Source organism: Corvus kubaryi, unplaced genomic scaffold (genome assembly GCF_017639235.1).
Source record: "Corvus kubaryi isolate FWS band 111438036 unplaced genomic scaffold, C.kubaryi_AGA036_p1.0 37308, whole genome shotgun sequence".
In the NCBI taxonomy this organism is placed as follows: Eukaryota; Metazoa; Chordata; class Aves; order Passeriformes; family Corvidae; genus Corvus; species Corvus kubaryi.
In genome coordinates, this window is record NW_024581096.1 from 16,598,942 (window position 1) to 16,613,112 (window position 14,171).

At 42.4% G+C, this 14,171-nt stretch overlaps 1 protein-coding gene across 16 annotated transcripts in view; it reads right to left on the reverse strand.

The window, feature by feature from the left end:
• Positions 1-14,171, reverse strand: part of CELF4 (CUGBP Elav-like family member 4) — a 702,112-nt gene that overhangs the window by 420,361 nt on the left and 267,580 nt on the right. The window lies entirely within an intron of this gene.

Genomic DNA, 14,171 nt, shown 5'->3' on the forward strand with positions numbered 1-14,171 from the left:
CAGCTGTTTCTTACTAGTGCTCACTCTGATCAAGGACCTTTCAGTGTCCCAAACTCTGCCAGCAAGCAGCTGCACGAGAAAGTGGGAGGGAGCATGGCCAGGAGAGCTGACCCCAACTGGCCACGGGGTTTATCCATACCACAGGTTGTCATGCCCAGTATATAAACTGTGGGGAAGGCGGGATGGGGGACTTGTATGGCTGGACATCAAAAGGCTAGTGGTGAGAAATAATAGAAATTATTTTTATTATTATTTTTTTATTTTATTTTATTTTTATTTTTATTTTTATTATTGGGGGCATTGTTTGTTTTGGGGCTTTTTGTTTGTTTTGCTTTGTTTTGTTTTTGTTTGTTTGATTAAATTTTCTTTATCTCAAACCACAAGTTTTCTCACTTTTATTCTTTTGATCCTCTTCCCCACCCTGCTGGGTTTTGTGAATGTATAAGTGGCTGTATAGAGCTTATTGCTGACAGGTGTTATCCATGAGAGCTGGTCAGTGTTTTTTTCACCTGTGGCCCACTGGCCTCTTCTGGCTCACATAAAAACTGTTTCTTAAGGCTTAGTGTTCCTGAAAACTGACTTGATAAATAATAATAATAACAATAATAATAATAATATCAAAAATCCTTGTAGATTCCATAGGAGGAAATAAGAGACTTTTATAAACTAAAAAAAACCTTAAAAAATTAAAATATGTGCTTACACTTCCAGTGCACTATCCCAAGAAGCACACCTTTAAAATCTGCCAACACAGCTGGTGTTGGGTTGTTCTACAGCACTGAATACAACAGCAAGCACACAGAACCATGGGCCTTGTTTGCATAGGAGATGGGTTGGTGAAAATTTGGACCAAATCCTCTAGGATTTGTAATTAGCACAGTGATATGCAAGACCGACTATGTGCACCCTGAGAGACTGTGCAGGGATTCACCTCTCCAAAAACACTTCTACATCTGGGGGAGACCTCTGCAGTGGTGCAGATACAGCTCCATGTAGTCAACTAATTTCCCTTCCATTATAATTATTATTATCATTATTATTATCATTATTATTACTACTATCATTACTTTTATAAGACATTCACTAGGACTCCTGTTTTCTGTCTCAAGATGAATTACTGTCTCACAGACATCCTTCATTTTTCATTTCAAGAACTACCTTAATTTGTTCATTTTAAGTACATATTCCTCTTGATGCCTTGACTTTGGGTAGTAAAACAGAAATCACGAAACTACATTGTTACCTCCCTATATATATATATTTATATGTATGTGTGTGTGTGTGTGTGTGTGTGCATTTGTAAGGACTTTAAGAGTACAACTGCCTGTCTCAAATACTGACAAGGCCACAGAATGAAGTTGCCATAAGACAGCCACAGGGGGAACTTGAGGTGAGCACAGGAGGGGGGAATTTGTGACAGGAAGGTGTTAATTCCAGGCCTGCTGGACGCAAGATCTGCTTAGTACGTGATGGTTAACACACTGGACAATTATTCCCTCTGTGGCAAACTGTAGGAAAGGAAGCAGTGGTTCATTCCCATATCACCCCCAGTTATGGGAACAGCATCTGCCACCACCCTAAGGATACTTGGAATTTGGACTTTGTAAAGGTGGTATCCCCAGAAAAACAACTCCAGGATCCTCACCACCAAGAAGTTCATGGTGAAGAAGGACCAGGGGGATGTTGATCAGTCCATGGGTGGTGACTATTTTCTGCCTTCTCTCTCTCTCGCCCTCCTCACCCCCTCCTCTCTTCTATTTCCTTCTATCTCTCTACCTCAGACTTATTGTTAAATAAAATCCGTATAATTTACTTTGGCATGTGGTCTCATTTGCACCTTAATTTGGGCAAGGGCATCTTTCACTAATTGGATCATGGCAGCATTTGTATGTACAAGTGTACAGAGTTGTGACTGCGTGTACATCCACATTCATCCACTAGTATATGTACACACCCACACACAGAAAGAAGCATACTTCTACAAGTTTGAATCTAAGGAAAAAGCTTTGATGGGCTGGAGAGTTGTTTGTAGCTGGTGAGAACCTTCCCTGTGGTCAGGAGCAGGTAAGAAATCCAAGGATGCATGAAATTGCCATTATTTTCTCCCAGTAGTTTCCTGAGCTGTGGACAGGTCCACAACCCAGGCAGTAAGTTTGCCTGTGGTGGCTGCTAAACAAAAACACAGCCATCAGGGACAGACAGCGGAGGAATGCCAGAAGTCTCTGGGATCATGATGCTGCTCTCCACCTGTGCTTGCAGGGAACAGACACCTTTCCTGCTGGCCTGGTCTGTCTGGCTGAGCAGAGCCTGCCTGCGTGGCACTGCTGTACAGGGCCTCACATGGGAATGGCTGGTCAGCAGAAGAGAAGAAATTCTAAGTTTGAAAGCAGCTTTTATCTTGATTTCCATGAAGTTAGGCTTGCTTACTATTTGTCAAACCTCTATCCTGTGCTTGCCTTCCTCATCAGTGACTGGCCTATCATAATCCGCATGTAACAGAGATTATCTTGCTAACTGGGGAGCACAGTAGAGTGGGGGGAAGGAAAGAGAAGATGTTTCTCGCCTGCCTTCTTCCCATCTCACATGCAAAGTTCTCCTATTTCTCTGTGATGAAAACAAAACCAAACCCCAGGCCCCACCACTGAAAAATCCAAGGATTCAAGTTTTCAGACGGCAGCTGAGCAGTGCAGCATTATATCAAGTTCGATTTACGGCATCCCAGAGTGCAGGACAATTCCTTAAAACACACTCACAGTCAGGAAAAGTGACTGTAATGCCATCTGGGCTTTCCATATTTTATTCTCTCTCTCTCTCTCTCATAAAATTGCCAGTTTGAGTCAAAAATAATTTTTTTTCATTTCCAACTCAGCTCTGGCACACTCCCCTTAAGGATGGGTCATGCATTATCTAACTCTTACACCACCTTAGAAGAGAAAGATTCTGCCAAAAAAAAATGCAGTTTGATAGTTTTCATCCTTACACATTGTCTGTCACCTTGCAAACCTATGGAATTTCTTTCAGAAAGCAGTGTGAGGCTACATAAAATACTGCTTTGAATCTACTTCACCCAGAGAAAATTATTTTTACTAAAAGGCATACAAAAAGTAGAAGAATTGGAATTTCTTTTGCAGATGTTTTAAAGTTGAGTTGCATAAACCTGCTATTTTAAATTTTTTTATATTATAAACAGCTCTCTACTGACTAGCTAAAAATGTTTAAACCTGAAAACTGTAAGACTATATCAAAGGTACACTGAAATATTTATTTTAATGTGCTGAAACAACATACAGCTGTTATACTAGCAGGGCTATGCATTGGGTCAATGCAAAGATTTTAACATATTTGCCTAATCACAAAAAACTAAAACCAAGAAAAAATAACTCATTATTCCTTGCGTCTTGTAATGCTCCAGTGTGGAACCATGAGAGGAATGAGAAGGAATCAATGTTGCAGCCCAGTAGGGGAAAAAAAAAAAGTAATTTCTTAATTAAAAATTATGAATGTAACTTTTGTTGTCTAGAATTCCCCACAGAATAGCTCAGATCTTCCTCACTGTGTCTTCCAATAGCTACTTAGAAAGCTGGCCTCGACATCAGTACAATTATGATCTTGCTGGCTAGCTAAAGTGAAGCAAGAGGCGTCTCTTTGTGCATTGAGCCTTTAATTAAGCAATAATAAATGAGATCTACCCATAGTTCTGTGTGTCAGGCTTTGGCTTAGGAAATACAAAGACTGAGGAGCTGTGATTCATGTTCAAATATAATGCATGGTTAGGTAACATCCAAAGTGATCAGAGAGGGGAGCCAAGGTCCTGATATAACCCAACCATTCATCACTTATCAGCTCTAACCTCTTGACAATCAGAGCACCCCTCCCTCCTTTGGTAATAGGTTAATTAATTACCAATTTAGAACTAATCTTACAAATCAGCTGTTGCCCTTGATAAGAATTAATTGCAAATACTTTTTGGGGAGGAACATATTAAATGGACCTTTCTTTAAAAGAAAATATCATCAGGAAACAGATGAGGAGCAAGACTCCTTGAGTGGTTTCAGAGATAGGAGGATCTGAATCCTCTTCAGTGGGGATGTGGATGACAACAGAACTCATTAATTTTATTTATTGAGGAATTACCAAGATAGTGATAAGACCGTTCTAAGCTCATTTACAAGCCTCCATAGCCCACCCAAGTTCAAATCCCTCTGAAACAGACAGTTCACCCACCCCTCCTTCTGGTGAGGGATTTAAGTGCAACCTAGCTCCCTTTCTGCTGAAATTAGCCAAGATTTTTAATTACCAGAGGATGTGAACCTGATGGAGCGAGTCCAGAGAAAGCTACAAAGATGATCAGGATGGAACATCTCTCCTGTGAAGACTGATTGAGATTTGGGATTGGTCACCCCGGAGACCAGAAGGTTTACAGGGAGAACCTATAGAACCTTCCAGTACCTAAAGGGAACCTACAAGAGACCTGGAGAGGGGTTTTGACAAGGCCTTGATTGACAGGACAAGGTGGAATGGCTTCAAACTGATAGACAGCAGGTTTAGATTAGATATTAGGAAGAAATTTTTCACTATTAGAGTAATGGGACACTGGAACAGGTTGCCCAGAGAAGTTGTGGATGTGCCATCTCTGGAAGCAATCAAGACCAGGCTGGATGAACAACCTGGTCTAGAAGAAGGTGTCCCTGCCCATGGCAAGGGGGTTGGAATGAGATGATCTTTAAGTTTCCTTCCAATCTAGATCACTCTATGAGTCTGTGATCTTGGGTAGGATTCCTGTCACTCAAGTTTACGTACCTGGAAGATGTGTAGGCTTCTCCTTTAATCAGTGGAAATCTCTTCAGCTTGTTCACATGATGATATGTGAGTGTCCACTGCGGGGTGAGATGAACTGTGGTGTAAAATTCAGTCACTGGCCTGTTTACCTACCCACAGAATCTAAATCAGCCTTGGGTCACATGAAGATAAATTGTAGGTAGACCACTCTTTTTGGACAGCATTCAACTTGACCTTTTTACCATGTGTTAACATTTTTTGCTGTGCTGGTGACATTAGAGGAAATAGAGGAAAACAGGCGCCTTCCAGGATGTCTGCTTTAGTATGGAAATCATCTTGCAAGTGCTAATTCTCCCTGTGGAACACAGAGGTTGTTTAGACATGTAGGTAATGTGGTGTCTACACTTGCTAAGATGAATCCCAGCCTAGATTGGCCCAATGCCAAATGTCTTTAAATAAATAACTTGGACAACTAATGTGCTTGAAAAAATACTTCTATTAGTCTGTTCCACTGTGTTGAGACTGAAGTCTCATCATTAACGACCACAGGCTTAGACTGATATTAGCACAAACCATGAAATACAACGTAATCAAGACAGTAGCTGATGTCAGACTGTATTACTGAGTTCCAGAGCCAGGTCTTAAAACTGCCAGCTTCTTCTAGCTTTCAGAGGCTTTGAAACTGGAGACCCAACCCATTTAAAAAACAGGTACCACCTATACAGATTTCAGTGATCTAGGTCTAAATTGTTCCAAAGTTGGAAGGGCTTTTCACAAGTAGAGTAGTCGTCTCTAATAAGAATTCAACCTCCCTGGACCTCCTGATGTTTATCCATTACTAGAAAAATATATGCTTCATTTCCCATTTCCATTAACATGGATAGCTGTGGCAAAGGTGCCTGAGAACCAGCAGGTTTATAGATCTGTAGCCATATGAATTATCAGCAAGATGCTTCAAAGCCACTGGAGTCCGATATTTACATCTCCTGCACAGAGCCATCATGAAGTCTATGCATCACTTGAGTCCTACCTAAGCACTCAGCTGGGCTCTGCTCCCTCCTATCCTGTGCTGCAATGAGATCAACCCAAACTGTTGTAACCATCAGCAATGTCTGGTTCAAATTTTCAGAAAGAAAAAAAAAAAATTGAAGATTGGTTCTTTTTTTATGGTTGAGAGTTTGAGTATTTCTTAGGACAACTAACTAAATAAAAAGAGTGGCATATAGCAAAGTCTTATACCTCAATATTATATTCTCTCATTGGGTAATTATGTTCTGATTTTTCCTTCCATCACATTTTGGTGTTTTGTTGGTCAGAAAGAACTGAAAATACTTGCAAGAAAAATCTGCCTAAAAAGAAAATCCCTCAACTTTTGCAGAGAAAATTGAAAAGAAAGTAAAAATGTCAACAAAATAATACCCCTCTCTTCTATAATTTGAAATTAATAATTATTCAATAATTGTAAAACAGGACATATTGGGTGAATGTCACTAGAAAATTACTTTTTGTTTTGAAATTGTTGTTCATAACTAAACTACAATTTAGTTCATAGTATGAACTCAAATTCATTTATAGTATGATGAAAAGAAAACTAAACAGTTTAAACTCATGGTTTTAAAATATATTCACCTGATCCTGTCTGATTTTTGAAAATGTTTATTTACCACATTTTCCCAATTTCACTTTTTATCACAATTGGAACAAAAATATTAAATAAAAGGAATATCAAAAACTCTTCTCCAGGGGAAAAAAACCCCATTTCCCTCCCAACTCTGATGTGCCGTTTCCCAGTTTCAGATATATGATTAGAACAATATTATTTATCCATTCTGCTGCTAATGAAGATTCTCCTTTATGTCAGTGGTAGGGGATGGTGTTTGTGCTGCAGGAAACCTATTTTTTGAGGCTCCCTGTAACCATGAATCCAAGTAGCCACAGCAAGAAGAGTAAGAAACACCAGGAAGTCACAGACACCAACAGGTCTGTTGCAAGAGCATTTGCTGCTACGAATATGAATAGCACTGTTTCCATTACTAACTGCAGCATGGCTCCCAAAATGTTTTCCCTGGAGCCATGCAAACCTGTTGTTGCAAGCAAAATGAATGTAAACTACGTTTCTCTAGGTGGTGGTGTTTGCTTTTTTTTTTTTTTAACTTGATCAACTCATGGGGCTGAAATTTGGCTGCTATATGTTTAGAGATTTCTGAGATTTTTGATATATATATATACACGTAAAAAAAAAGTAGGTCTCTGATCCAAGAAAACCTTCTATTAGTTCTTGGGCAAGATTCAGAGTTTTGTTTCATATTGGGAAAACTCTGCTGGTGAAAGCCAACATCTTTATGAGTCTCAGAGCAAACGGATGTGAAATTAAAAAAAGAGATTTTTTTTATTTTTATCTATGAACCTGTCCAAAACTGGAACATAGCCTTCTCTGAGTAGAATCCCTAGAGATTCACAGTCCCTACTAACCCTTCAGCCCTGCATTCCTCACCAAATAGATGTCATACATCATTTCTGAAACTCAGACTGCAAATGGGAGCATTTCCTAGAGGCAGGACTAAATGATTCCCCTGATATCTCTTTCTCATATATGGCATTCCACCACCTATTGTCCACTCCGTATGCTTCCTTCTCCCTGGTAATACCCCCAAGAGATGGCTGATGTCCCCCAAAATAACCAGAGAATGCATCTTTAATTGGGTCCAGAAGAAACTTTATTACCCTGTAGCTAGCTTCTTTGGTTTTTTCTATAACAAATTATCCTAATGATCTGACCCAGGACCAGATGTTAATTGCAATGGAAAGTAATCAATTTCCTTTACTGAGCATGAACTCATTTGCAAGGTTAGTCAGTGAGCAGATATGGAGTTCTTAATGAGGCAAGAACCTAGCAGACCTTCTGGGTTCCTTGTGTCAATTCCAGGTTTACTGCATTGCACCCATTTTCACTCAACCCTTCTTTAGCCAGGGCACCCTATAAAAAAAAACCCCACAAAAATCCCCTGCAATCTGTCTCTGATCACTTGGTAAGGGATGGAAAAAAAATAATAATGCAACAACCACAGCCATCTGAGAGCAGTAGATTCTGAGAGACAAAATCACCCTCTGTATATATAAAAATAAAAATAATAAATATGTAAATCACACGGGAAATTATGGCTAACGGCATGTTGTTTAATAGAGGGTATTATTATAAATATGGGAGATGCTCAAACAACAAATTAAGCCTGCAGTATTCCGCAAAGGAGCTCAGAGGACGCAACCTAAATTCTAACTTGGCTGCTGTCTTTGGTGCTTCTGCGCTTTTGTCTGGGTTTTATATTACCACTGAGCAAAGCTTTAAGAGGGGAAGGTTGGGCCATCAGAGTGATAAAAATATAAAGAGGGGAAGGCGATAGTAGAAGGAGGTATTTAATCTTCCAGTGAACTTCTCAGAACATGGTTTAGCAAGAAAAAGAGCTTTTGGTGGGATTGGATGGGAAGAGTATTTTCCATCCTGGGGAGGATAAGAGGTTGTATGTTCAGCAGCCACCAGGATAGCTGCAACAGTGCAACCTCTGGTGTATTTGCACCAGTGGAGCTGAAAATTGGCGTAAACACCATTGTTGTGAAGAGCAATTTAGGCTGTCTACCTAGGGGTTGTCTACCTAGTGGGGCAACTGCTGCTACTGCTGCTTATAGTGAGTCTCTAGGCTGCCCCTGCTCTGTGAAACAATGTTCTTAAGTTTTTATTTATTTTTTTTTAATTTAAGAGAGGATAGCCTTCCTGTCCAGCTCTCTCTAAATTTCTAATTCTAAAGCAAACCCTCCTGCTTTTCAGCCCGATTTTTGGTGTTAAAATCCCATATCCACCATTTTATGTGTGAAAGTGGGCCATAAATTTAAATCAAGGCCTCTTACAAGCAAACTTGGTTTTAAAATATTTAAGAATTAGCCCCACAAGACTGAACCTCATATTTCTGTTAATCAGTAAACCTTAGCTACGAAATCAAATAGTTTTTTCTCACGGGGTAATGTTCTACAAGATCCTCCAAGGTATACCAGCTATCAGAACAGTCTCTATCCCAAGGATATATGTGAACAAGAAGAAGAAAAGGATGCTACCAGGTGAGTGGTAACAATGCCTGGGACAATCATTCACTTGCAGAAGAAAGTGTCTCACACCTACAGTGCCAGTCCAAATGATTCTTGGAATTCACATTTTTGGGACTGGCAGCACCACTCCTGGGAGATGACCAAGTGAAAGCAGACATGAGGGCAATGTGCTATGGAGGCAGTGGAGGCAGGAGAGCAAGAGAAATCTAAGGGAAGAATGATTAATCAAAGAGAAGGAAGGGGAAAAAAACCAACTCCATAATATATTTTTATACATATCTGTTATAGCATCTAATTGCAAAACTGAAATCTCAGTGGCCCCCAGTGGAGTTACATGAAGCACTAGTAATTTTCAGTGCATTCAGCTAGAAAGGGGTATTGAAAGGTACATTCTGCACCTGTCTACATCAATAAATAGTGGTTCAGTAAGAGATTTTCTCAATGATGAGGTCACCCCCATGTTGTGCCTATATTAGACACCCCTTCAAAGTGCACACTTCAGGTTGTTCTGCTGCATCAAGAACAGGGTTCAACAAAGCCTGTATCTCCCCAATTTGTTTGAGGTGAACACAGATCCTGGAGGTGAGGGGGTGAGCCATGAGAGAGGAGGAAAACCTGCTTTTCACTGCTGTCTCACGTGTACTTTCGGGGACAAAATCTGAGCAGGGTATTTAACATGGCGTGTCTGTCCCACCAAATTGAGTAAATTGGGAAGGATGCTTATAGAGGAAAATGTATCACCACTCTGACTGAGAAGAACAAGTGTACATCAGCTCTGCTCACAGCTCTGTGTATGCCCTGGAGTCATCTGAACTCTTGCAGCAGGAGAAAACTTACTTTAGTAAAGTCCTTTCCTAGCAGCCTTTCAAGTGTTCATCTGGCCTGTTTGAAGTTGAAGTGGAAATCAGAGGATCAAGTGACTGTCACTGAATTTTTGAGAAGATGGGCCTGACAGCTACTTGTGGTGTTGGGCAGCTGAAGAATTTGGACCATCATGCTGAAGAGGCAGCTTTGGATGCAGGCAGATCCAGCCCTTGATTCCCCCATGCCCCTCTCTGGCTGCAACAGGGGAGAGAAAATTGCCCCTGGGGCTATCAGGTACAGAGCTGCTTTCACCAAATTAATAACTGCAGTGAACACCTCAAACCTCTTCACCTGGAGTCTGACCTCCTCTGCTCACAACTCTGCAAGCCCAGAGACCGTTCATCTGCCTGTCAGACGCCAGCACAGATATCTGCATGAGTAATCACTGCAGATCCAAAACACTGCATGTGACTTAAATGACACTTTCTCCCTTGCTTCTCCTCTCCCCATCTCACCCAAAATAAAAATGACACGACTATTTTCATCTGCCCCCCAGAAGAGATATCCAAAAGCACTTTCCTGTCTACTTATCACCTCTCCTTTCTCCTCAGACTCGGTCTGTGCACCAAGGAAGAGATGCTTTTTTTCTGGACATTCACAAAAACATGCTGTCACTTTTGTCAGGTTGCTTACAAAAAACTTCTCAGCAGAGAATGTTGAGTGTTACCAGGGAATGCACTAAGTCATTAAAATAAATCTGCAAAGAAACTGCAGGAAGTATCACAGGTTCATAACCTGTACCATGAGCCCCAGACCCCACACAAACATATTTTCTTGTTCCACAGAGGGTCAGCTTTGGACAGGGTCAGACAAATTGAGCCAGGCTTATTAGCCTGGGCTCCCAGCCAGCGTGCTGGAGCTCGTGGCAGGGTGCAGAGGCAAGGTGTGGGTGGTGCAGGAGGTGGGAAAGTGCAGATAGCATGGGAAGAGGGAGTGAGAGGCAGTGAGAGGAACCTGGGGCACAGAGTGAGAATGCAGAGGGTGCTCAGGCAGTGAGGAGAAGCACACCAGGAGATGGGGTCAGAACCAAAGCAGAGGGAGCACATGGAGGAAGAAGAGATGGCAGCAAAGCGTGGATGGGGAGAGTGCCATGATGCTGGCTTTAGTCACCCACTCCACTGACAGCCAGCGTGCTGGTGTCCCCCCCAGACACAGCACTTAGCCAATTGTGCAGTGCTGCATGTGGGGAAAAAGAAACTTCTTCCTGACCCCTGCAGGCAATCAGTTTATGCCCTGAAGCATGAGATTTGATTAGCCTCATTATCTCAGCTTACATAACTGTAAATGTTATTAATGGTAATAAAATTATCTAGCCTGTTTTAATAATACAGCCACAGTATTTGTCTCGATGACCTCCTGTGGCTGTAAATCCCACAGGGGACTGGCACATAGCATAGTGGTTCTTTTTATTTATTCTAAATTTACCAGCCATTAATTTCACCAAGTCACCCCTTGCTCTCCCATTATGGGACAGAGTGAGAAGAAGCTGATTATGTCTCAGTGCACCTTTCCTAATGCCAAGAACAAGTAACTCCAAGTCTGACTAATAAATTTGGAAGTAGACACCACCAGGCCTTCAAGACTTGGGATTAATCCTCTGTCCCTCGCTGTCAACTAACGTATTCCCATGATATCATGGGACTTGGCCTAAACTCCTTAAAACTCACCACGCAATTAAGGAGATTTAGTATCCTGAATGTGAACTCATCAATTACCTGAAGACTAAGATACAAGTTTGGCTTCTAAGTGTCCCACAGCAGCAAAACTTCCCTGATCTCTGCAGAGAGCCCTTCCCAAGGGAGAAGCAGCAGCACCACTTTAGATTTCAGCCATAGTATCTTATTCCAGCTCTGATGTTCTGCTTTCTGCTTTGCAGGAGCAACCAAACCACAGTGCAAATCTCCCTCTCCCAGTGGGTGATGTTTCCCCCAGAACTCTTCCCCCAACAGGTTCTTAGGGAGTGCTCAAGAGAGGAAAAGCTGGAGATGGCTACAAACTCTTCCTTATTTGATGTATGCTTGCTTACTATGAGAGATGAAGGAAACTCCTGCCTTGTCTCATCTCATGCTGAGAAATAGCTGGACAAATCAAATAAAGAACTAGAGAATAACATGTTCCTTGTCTTGCCTGCAGCAGATTGTACCTGTCTATATAATTTTTACGGAAATGCTGAGAATCTGTTCCTGTACTCACACTTTTAAATATAAAGGATGGTATTATGGGACAAAGTTAGGGATAATTTTGAGAAGAGAGGAGTAATAAAGAGTTACTATTCTATTGTGCTTCCCTGTACAGTGTTGCAGTGTTCTCACACAGGATGTGGGGGGAAATCATAACTTCAGAGTCTTCTTTTGGGAGCAAAGATACAATGAGATAATTCAGATTATTCAGGTTGTTTTTTTTTTTAAACTAGGTTCTGCCAGCTTGATAAAAATACCCAATGTAAACATTTGCTCATTGTCACAAATGAGGCTGTCCCTAAGTGACTAAATCAAAATGAGCCTGGCTGAAAACAAACAGTAAGGTCAACAGGGAGGCTGTGCAGTAGGTTGGCCCAACATAATTCACATCTTAGCTTAAACCCTTCCATTTCTTGCTTCTCCATTTGGAGAAACCATTTGTAGAGCCCTGCTGATTCAAATGAGAAACCAGTGTGAGGTATTGCTGCAGTTTGTAGGAAATTCTTCAGAAACAATGCCAGGGGCAGGGGAGCAGCAGTGGGGTGAAGGATGAATTTACTCTGTGCACCGTGACTGCAGCATTTGCACAGAGGGTGCCATCCCATGGGCTGTTGTGTGCTATTTTCTCCTGAGGACACTACTGGTTTTCATCAACAAATGGTGTGCAAGAGCCAGACCTGTTGTAACGAAATGACACCTGAGACTACTACACGCTCTTTGTAGTTTTGGGAGGAGGGAGTTTAGGCTCCTGCTGAGGCCATGGCTGCTAATATTGCCAAAGGGCTGCCTCCCTTTCACCTGTTCAGCCAACAACTCTTTAATGCCAGAGCTGAGTCCAGCCAGTGTCCTCAGACCAGGCAGAAGGGGGGTCCCAGTTCCTCAGTAAAAGCAGCGAGGGACAGGACAGGTCCCACAGACCCCATCAGCTTTCAGAGCAAAGGTGGGTCTGGGTTAGCCTTTTGGAGAGCCAGCATCCTCCAGGCCTTCCTTGTGCAAATGCTGCTCCTCAGTACCACCACGGCAGCTCAGATCTGTGTAGATAAGCTCTCCACACTGAAGGCAGAGCTGAATTCCCAGTCCACAGCATTGACCTACTAGTTAAGCACTGCAGTGCCATTTGCTGGATTCCCAGTGCAAACATATGCTTTCAAACACAAATTGGGATTTTTCTAACAGATTAAAGCTGTTTTCCTTCCCTGGAAAACAGCCCGTGAGGAAGGGAGCTAAAGGCTCGGCTGCCTCACCATGGTCCCTGGCTCAAGAGGATTTAATATTCAAGTTGCCAGCCTTCCATCCCCCCTTCCCCTCTGCCCGCCCCTTCCCCCCCCACCCCCTCCTGCAGACCAACTCCACGTCTGGTGCCTTCCTCCTACCGATTTCCCTCAGGTCAGAAGAACTCTGTCATCAATCCCCCACTGAGACTTATTTCCAAAGATCAGCACTGACCCAGAAGTCACTTGGCACTGCACCATCAGAACAGCATGTGCCGGCGCTGCTGAGAGGAGAATCTCACAGAGACCGGATTCAGGATGTCGGGCCGTCTGCTAAGCACTTGTCAGGTTCCCATATTTCAGAAAGAAGTCTTTATGTGGCTGACCTGGTGACTGGAGGATGTATTTATAAAACAACACGCAAGGGTCAGGCTGGTTGACCCCATCGTAACACTCTGCGTTGCTGAGCAGGAGGGACTGGGCTGATTCCCAGTGCTCACTGTTCTCACCCAGAGGCAGGAGCAGGGCAGGAGATGGATGCTCAGAGCTTGGAGATGGGGATGGGAAGGCAAAGACAGTTGGTGTTGGGGATGTGCTGTGGGATGAATGGCTATAATGAGACTGGAGAGAGATGCATGTGAGATACCAGCTGACTTCTTCACCTGCTTGTGGATGGGGCGCCCTGGGGCTATGTGGAGAGGAAGGACCTACACGTCAGTGTTGATATGAGGTAGGGACTAGGTAAAAAGGATTACTCAGCCTAAGAGCTGTCACTAGAAGCCCTACACAGCACAAGGTCATCTTTCCTGCTCTGGGACTTCCACTGCCACTCAGTGGACTACATCAGACACCTCCATCTGATAGAAGAAAGCCCAAGGAAAAGGGAGAAGCAACAACACTGTGCTGTAAATTTACTTGGTCCAGGAAGCAGTAGGGCAGTGCCCACATGAAGGACAGTTTTGAGCATAAGTCAAAAAGTAGCTTAGATTTTGTGAAAGGAAGAAGAATAGAGCTCTATGCTACAGCTTAAAGAGGACTT